Genomic DNA, 8,670 nt, shown 5'->3' with positions numbered 1-8,670 from the left:
ATGGTCCTGAGTGTCAAATGTGCTAGACAAGCTGCTGAGAAGGATCCAACCTTACTTCAGTGGTGTTCCAGTCAAATTGTATCATCTGAATCTGATCACAAAACACCAAACAAATTCAACTTGAAAGACATTATACATAGTTTTCAAAAAATGTGAAGGTGAAAAAAGATACAGAAAGGCTTATGGGCTGTTCCAGATTAAAGCAGACTGAAGACTCATGACAACTGAATACAATGAGTCCTGAGCTGAGAAAAAGTAGTTATAAAGGACTTTGTTGGAACATATTTAAATATGGACTTTGGGATGGGTAATAGAATTGCAACAATGCTAAATTTCCTAATTTTAAAATTTACACACATGCATATATATATATAGATAGATAGATAGATAGATCCAGAGTTCTGGTGTGGCACTGTGGGTTAATGTGCTGGACTGCAAGGTCAGTTTGAAACACAAGGTCAGTGATTCAAGCTCACCAGTCATTCCTCAGAAACCCTATACAGGATCACTATGAGTTGGAACCGACTGACGGCACTTTAACAGCAACGTATATACCTATATCCACCACTCATCTGTCAGTTTGTGTACTGTGGTAGCATGTGTGTTGCTGTGATTCTGGAAGCTATGCCACAGGTATTTTACATACCAGCAGGATCACCCATGGTGAACAGGTTTCAGCTGAGCTTCCAGATGAAGACAGACTAGGAAGAAGGAGAGAAGAACTACTTTCAAATATTTAATCACTGAAAAAATTATGAATAGCAGTGGAACACTGTAAGCACCAGATTATTGAATATTGAAACATGATCACAATCACATGGTTTATTATGCCTGGAATGGCAAATTGAAGAGGAATGGCATCACATTCATCATGACAAAAAACATTTCAAGATCAGTCATGAATTACAATGCTGTCTTTGATATAATAATATCTGTATGACTACATGGAAGACCAGTTTATAGCACTAGTATTCAAATTTACACACAAACCACTAAAGCCAGTGATGATGAAATTGAAGAATTCTACTAACTTCTTCAATCTGAAACTGATCAAACATGCAATCAAGATGTATTGATCTTTATTGGCAGTTGGAATGCAAAGGTTAGAAACAAAGAGAAAGAATCAGTAATTGGAAAATACGGCCTTGGTGATAGAAACTATGATAGATTTTTGAAAGACCAATGACTTCTTCATTGCAAATATCTTTTTTAAACAACATGAAAGATGACAATACACATGGACCTCACCAGATGGAATACATAGAAATCAAATTGACTACATTTGTGGAAAGAGATGATGGAAAAGCTCTATATCATCAGCCATAAACAAGGCCAGGACAGACTGTGGAACAGACCATCAATTTGCTCATATGCAAATTTCAAGCTGAAGCTGAAGGAAATTAAAACAAGTCAAAATATAACCTTGATATCTCCCATCCGAATTTAGAGATCATCTGAAGAATAGATCTGATGCATTAGACACTAAAGACCAAAGACCAGAGAGGAGTTGTGGATGACATCAAGAAGATCATACAGGAAGAAAGCAAAAGGTCGTTAAGAAGACAAGAAGGAAGGAAAAGACCAAAATGTATGTTACAATAGACTGAAATTTGTCTCCAATGTAGAGATGCTAAAGCAAATGAAAGAAGTGAGGAGGCACAAGTGCTGAACAGAAAATTTCAAAGGTCAGCTTGAGAAGTCAAAGTCAAATATCATAACGAAATATGCAAAGACCTGGAGTTAGAAAACCAAAAGGGAAAAACACGCTCAGCATTTCTCAAGCTGAGGGTACTGAAGAAAAATTCAAAGCTTGACTTGAAGTATTGAAGGTGTGTATGGACAAAATACTGAATGATGCAGGAAACATCAAAAGACGATGGAAAGAATACACAGAGTCGCTGTATCAAAAGAAACAGTCGATGTTCAACCGTTTTATGAGGTAGCTTGTGATCAAGAACCAATGATCCTGAAGGAAGAAATCCAAGGTGCATTGAAGATATTGGCAAAAAACAAGGCACTGGGAATTGATGGAATACAAATTAAAATATTTCAAGAAACTGTTGTGGCACTGAAGACACTCACTCATCTATGCCGAGAAATTTGGAAGTCAATTACCTGGCCACCTGACTGGAAGAGATCTGTATTTGTGCTCATTCCAAAGAGAGGTGACCCAACTGAATGTGGAAATCATCAGACAGTATCATTGATATCGCATGCGAGTAAGTTTTACGAAAGATAATACAAAAATGGCTGCAACCATACATTGACAGAGAACTTTCAGAGTTTTAAGCCAGATTCAGAAGAGGTCATGGAACCAGGGATATCATTGCTGAAAGCAGAGAATACCAGAAGGATATTTACCTGTGCTTTTATTGACTATGCAAAGGCTTTTTTGATTGTGTGGCTCCAGACAAGTTACAGACAACATTGTGAAGTATGAGTATTCCAGAACACTTAATTGTGCTCATGAGGAACCTGTACATAGCCCAAGAGGCAGTTGTTCGAATAGAACAAGGGAACCCTGAATGGTTTAAAACTAGAAAGGGTGTGCACCAGGGTTGTATTTTTCACCATAGTTATTCAATCTGTATGCTAAGCAAATAATCCACAAAGCTGGATCATATGAAGAAAAACATGGCATCAGGATTGGTGGAAGACTCATTAACAACCTGCGATATACACATGATACAGTCATGGTTGCTGAAAGCCAAGAGGACTTAAAATACTGACTGATGAAGATTAAAGACCACAGCCTTCTGTATAGGTTGCATCGCAATGTAAAGAAAACAAAAATTCTCACGACTGGACAAATAAATAACATACATATCAATAGAGGAAAGACTGAAGTTGTCAAAGACTTCATTTTGCTCTGATCAACCACCAACTCTCATGGAAGCATCAGCCAAGAAATCAAACGATGCATTGGGTAAATCTGCTGCACAAGAAGTCTTTAAAGAGTTGAAGAGCAAAGATGTCAGTTTAAGGACTAAGGTGTGCCTGACCCTGTTGTTGTTGTTGTTGTTAAGTGCCATCGAGTCGGGTCTGACCCATAGCGACCCTGTACAGGGTTTCCGAGGGTGTAAATCTTTACGGGAGTAGAAAACCTCATCTTTCTCCCGCGGAGCGGCTGGTAGTTTCGAACCGCTGTAGTTCATTATGTTGTGCATAGGGTCACTATGAGTCAGTATCAACTCGATGGCACCTAACAATAACAACAATAGATAGATAGATAGATAGATAGATAGATAGATAGATAGATAGATAGATAGATAGATGGATAGATAATAGATATAGCATGGAGCCCTGGTATGGCACTACAAAATAATGCACTGGCTGAAAGGTCAGTTTGAGCTGCAAGGTTGGCAGATGAAACCCACCAGCTGCTCTTTGGACACCCTATATAGGGTCTCTATGAATCAGAACTGGCTCAATGACACTTAACAACAATATATATATAGCATAATATTTGTTAGTTGTACATTTTTCATGTGTGTAATTTAATGATATATCAATTACATTAGTCATATTGTAGAACTAATTATTATTGCCAAATTGTCTGTCAGCAAAAACAGAAAGTCATTGCTTCCTAAATGATTCCCTCTCTTCCTTTTCCTCCCATCCTGTTAACCACTAAGAAAACTTTGTTCTCTATGTACTGGCTTACCCATGCAAGTGGTATCATATAATATTCATCCATTTGTGATTTACTTATTTCATTTAGAATAATGTGTTCAAGGTTTATCCATGTTATAGCATGTATCAAGACTTCATTTCTTTCTTTCTGGCTGAGTAATATTCCATTGTATGTATGGACCACATTTTATTGATATATACATCTGGTGATGGACATTTAGGTTGGTTTCACGTTTTGCCTATTGTGGATCGTGCTGTTGTCAGATAGCGCTGTGGCAGAAAGCGATTTGGCCTTTGTTCTTGATTCTTTGGAGGGATACTAATACCTGAGACTAATGGATGGAGGCTGATATGACCAAGAGAAACCACCTGGGAGTCCCAATGCGAAATAAGCCTCAGGAGTCACAGTGTAATTTGTCATGGTCACATGGTGAGGCCCATAAGAGCTCTGAGCCCTTAGGTTCAGGTGAGCTTCCTGGTTGGTGACCATGCATGTGAGAGGGTAGTGTATCCCTCTTTGGGATATGGCAACTCCACATTATGACCCCTCCTAGACTTTATCCTATGTGTTTCTTCATTTATGTCCTTTTTGGTTATAATAAAGTTGCAGTCATAAGTATGGTATACTCTACTTGATATTCTGTGAATTGTTCTAGAGAATTAATGAACCCACAGGATCAGTGATAGTTTGCAGGGGCTGATGTTGGCCTATTTGGCAGTCTGAAAAAAGGTGTTCCTCTAATGTGTGCGTTCTGACCTTGTTCTGGGTGGCTAGCATCTGAGAAAAATTGCCTGGGCAGCTGGTCTGAAACACTATGTCTAACTTGTTAGCTCTGACCCAGCCCTGGATGGCTAGGGTCAGAGAATGAGCGGCTGGCAACAAGAATGGAGAGGTATGAAGGTTTGGACTTGATCCATTTTCTCCATACTTTGAGAATTGGATTCAAGATGATTCTTATCACACAATTAGCAATTCAGGTGGGATTTGCCCACTGTGCCCTTTGCTTAATGCAAGCCAATGATAAATTTCCTAATTTGATTATTGTATTCTTGTTTTTTAAGATAACCTTTTTTCCCCCTCAAAATATATTCTAAAAAAAAAGAGAGAGAGAGAAAGAAGTATACTCTTGAAATATTCAGCGGAAAGAGGTCACAATGCCTCTGTATGAATGTGGATGTTTGTGTGTCTGTGCCTAGATCTATTAAATGTAGATGTAAATATACATCTACATTTGTGAATAGATAGATAGATAGATAGATAGATAGATAGATAGATAGATAGATAAAAGAGAGAATGATAATGAAATGAAATGTAAACAAGGAAGAAGAGGAGAGGAGTTCCTTTGCTCTGTAAAATAAGCTGGACTGCTAACCACAAGTTTGGCAGTTTGAGCCCACCAACTACTTCATGGGACAAAGATGAGGCTTTCAGTTCCTGCAAAGATTTACAGCCTCAGAAACCCTATACAGAGTTGAGATGAGGCTTTCAGTTCCTACAAAGATTTACAGCCTCAGAAACCCTATACAGAGTCGCTATGAGTCAGAACTTACTCGAAGGAACTTAACAACAACAAAGAAGAAAAGCCAGTAAAATAAAAGAGTAATCAGGGATGCAAAAGGAGCGCTAACTAACAGTGTTCAGAAGACAAGGGAGGTGAGAATTTTCAGCAAGGAATATGGCACTGGGGACAAGTACCATGAAAGGTCAAATAGGAAAAGGACAAACACTTTAAGTGGATTCTAGCAACCAATTATTGTGTTTTGTTGTTGTTGTTAGATGCTGTTGAGTCAGTTCTGAGTCATAGAGACCATACTTACAACAGAACAAAACACTGCCTGGTTCTGGGCCATACTCACAATTGTTGTTACCCTTGAGCCCAATGCTGCTGCCACTGTACAAATCCATTTAATTGGGGGTCTTCCTCTTTTTCACTGAACCTCCACTTTACCAAGCATGATGTCTTTCTCCAGGGACTGGTCCCTCCTGATAATCTGTCTGAAGAATGAGAGACAAAGTCTCGCCATCCTGTCTTCTAAGGAACATTCTGGCTGTACTTCTTCAACAAGATTGATTTGTTGTTCTGGCAGTCCATTGTACTTTTAATATTCTTGTCCAACACCATAACTCAAAAGCATCAATTCTTCTACAGTTTTTCTTATTCACTGTCCAAATTTCACATGCATTTGAGGCTATTGAAAATACCATGGCTTGGGTCAGACATACCTTAGGCCTCAAACTGACTTCTTTGTTTTTGAACACTTAAATGAGGTTTTGTGCAGTAGATTTGCTAGTACAATTCATCATTTGATTTCTTGACTGCTGCTTCCATGAGTGTTGATAGTGAATTGAAGCAAACTGAAGTCTTTGACAACTTCAATATTTTCTCTATTTATCATGATGTATTTATTGGTCCGGTTATGGAGATTTTTGTTTTCTTTACATTGAAGTGCAACCCATACTGAAGGCTGTGGTCATTGCTTTTTACCAATTAAGTATTTTAAGTCCTCTTTACTTTCAGCAAGCAAGGTTGTCTAAGCTGCAAATCCAAGGATGTTAATGAGTCTTCCTCCAATTCTGATACCATATTCTTCTTCATATAATCCTGCTTCTCAGATTGTTTGCTCAGCATACAGATTAAATAAGTATGGTAAAAGAATACAACCCTGACACACACCTTTCCTGGTTTTCAACCATTCAGTGTTCCTTGATCTCTTCAAATGACTGCTTCTTGGTCTATGTACAGATTTCTCATGAGTACATTTAAATGTCTAGAATAGCCACTCTTCACAATATTATTCATAGCTTGTTAGGATCCACACCGTCAAAAGGTTTTGCATAGTCAATAAAGCACAGGTAAACATCTTTCTGGAGTCCTGGTGTGATGTAGGATAAGCACTGGACTGCTAACTGTAAAGTCAGTGGTTCAAACCCACCAGCCGTTCCTTGGAAACGGATACAGGGTGACTATGAGTCAGAACAGGCTTGACGGCACTTAACAGCAAGAAGAAAAACATCTTTCTGGTATACTTTGCTTTTAGCCATGATCCATAGATGTCAGTAATGGTATCCCTTGTGCCATGTCCTTGCCTGATTCTGGCTTGAACCTATGGCAGTTCCCTGTTGATGTACTGTTGCAGCCATTTTAAAATTATCTTCAGCAAAATTTTACTTGCATGGGTTATTATTGATAATTGTTCAATGATTTCTGCATTCCATTAGGTCACCTTTCTTTGGAATGGGTACAAATATTGATCTCTTCTAATGAGTTGGCCAGGTAGCCGTCTTACAAATTTCTTGGCATTGTGAGAGTGCCTCCGGTGCTGCATTCATTTGTTTAAAGATTTCACTTTGTATTCCATCAATTCCTGGAGACTTGTTCTTTGCCAGTGCCTACAGTGCAACTTGGACTTCAATTTTTAAAACTTTTTGTGAATTAGTGAAGGTTTACAGACAAGATAATCAGTTTTAAATTAAACAAATCACACCCTTTGTCTCACCTCAGTGATTGCAATCCCTTCCATGTAACAATAGTTATCCCACTTCCTCCCTGTTCTTCCTGTTTCCGTTCCATTCATCTTCCCATCCCTTCTCAACTTGTCCTTAGGTTAATGTTGTCCTTTTAAAAAAAAAAAAAAAAAAAAGATAAAAAATTTAATCTGTTTTCTTACAGACTTTCCAGCCATTATTTGAGAAGTTAATTATGAAAGAACAAACCTGCCTTAAAAGGGGGTTGATAGCAGCTATCAAAACAATATTCAAGCATGATTTCAAGGATACCTTCAAGTGTAGAGTTAGCCTTCTTTATCAAAAATCTTCACAGCTTCATCAACAGATTTAGAAGCATCTGTTTTCCTAACTTTCCCCATTTCTTCATATAAATCAATAATTGGCATTGTTGACTGAAGATAGGTCTGAATTCTCTTTTCCAAACTTTCTCTGTTGTCATCATTCCTACCACTATTCTTTCCCCTCTTCAGACATCGTTAAATGCAGGTCTCATTATTACAGTTAAAACAAACAAAAACACAGAACAAAAGATACATCTGCCTTTCCGTCCATGGTCTTGGTTCAACCTTAAAGATGGTCTTGATTTCTTGGAAACCCATCAATCAAGAATTTATTCTTCTGGGTCTTAGCAGTCATTGTCTGATCCATTTCCCTCCTCAACAAGCTGATGGTTATCTCAACTGGCACAATCTTTCCTTTTTTAATGGACTTTTCAATGAGTTCACCATATTGTGAATCTGGGTTCTTTTTTTCATCACGAAGTTATCCTGCAGAAAAGGGTGTATAGACATATTTCTTGACAATGTGGGTGCACGGGTTCCCTTGCCGGTACCCGGCCCGCCAAGGACAAACACAACTAGCGGCTTCCTGAAGTGGAGAGGGCAGAGGAGAAGCAGCCAGCGAGTAAGCAGTGGGAAGCAAAGACTCCAGACTTGCAGCAGCTGGTGGCTGTAGTGGCTCAGCATACACTGTCTTATCCAGACTAAAATGTTGTCCTATTGATTTTGATTGATTGACCATTCCATGGTGAGCATGCCTTAACAATGTTGTTGTGCCCCCTATATACCTATCTACTACTTGGCTGAAAATTGGGCTAAAAGGGTGAGTTCCTTTCCAGACCTGAAGGGCTGAAGGGGGGTCAAGGGTCATAGGCTCAGGTTCCTCTTGTCTCTTTCTGATCAGTAAGTTTGATGCTCTTTCTTTCTTTGTTTCTGTCTGTCTGTCTGTCTGTCTTGTTTTGTTCTACATTCTCTGCCACTCTACCCAGGACCTTCTGATGTGATCCCTTTTCAGAGAAGCTGGTAATGGTAGCTGGGCCATCTAGTTCTTCTGGTTTCAGAGTTATGGAGACTGATTTTTACATATTCCATTAGTCCACTGGACTAACTGATTCACCTTAAACTTCTTCCTTCAGTATCATTGGTATATAATGTCAAAACATTATGCTACTTTTTGGAATGGTTGAACATCAACCATTTCTTTTTAGTACGGCAAGTCTCTGCATTCCTTTCATCTTCTTTTTTTTTTAC

At 38.6% G+C, this 8,670-nt stretch overlaps 1 pseudogene; it reads right to left on the bottom strand.

The window, feature by feature from the left end:
• Positions 1-7,425: 7,425 nt before the first annotated feature.
• Positions 7,426-8,106, bottom strand: LOC102827003 (annotated as a pseudogene).
• Positions 8,107-8,670: the final 564 nt, after the last annotated feature.

Source organism: Chrysochloris asiatica, unplaced genomic scaffold (assembly GCF_000296735.1).
Source record: "Chrysochloris asiatica unplaced genomic scaffold, ChrAsi1.0 scaffold00047, whole genome shotgun sequence".
Taxonomy (NCBI): domain Eukaryota; kingdom Metazoa; phylum Chordata; class Mammalia; order Afrosoricida; family Chrysochloridae; genus Chrysochloris; species Chrysochloris asiatica.
Note: the sequence above shows the minus strand (reverse complement) of the source record. Positions and strands in the feature narration are given on the sequence as shown.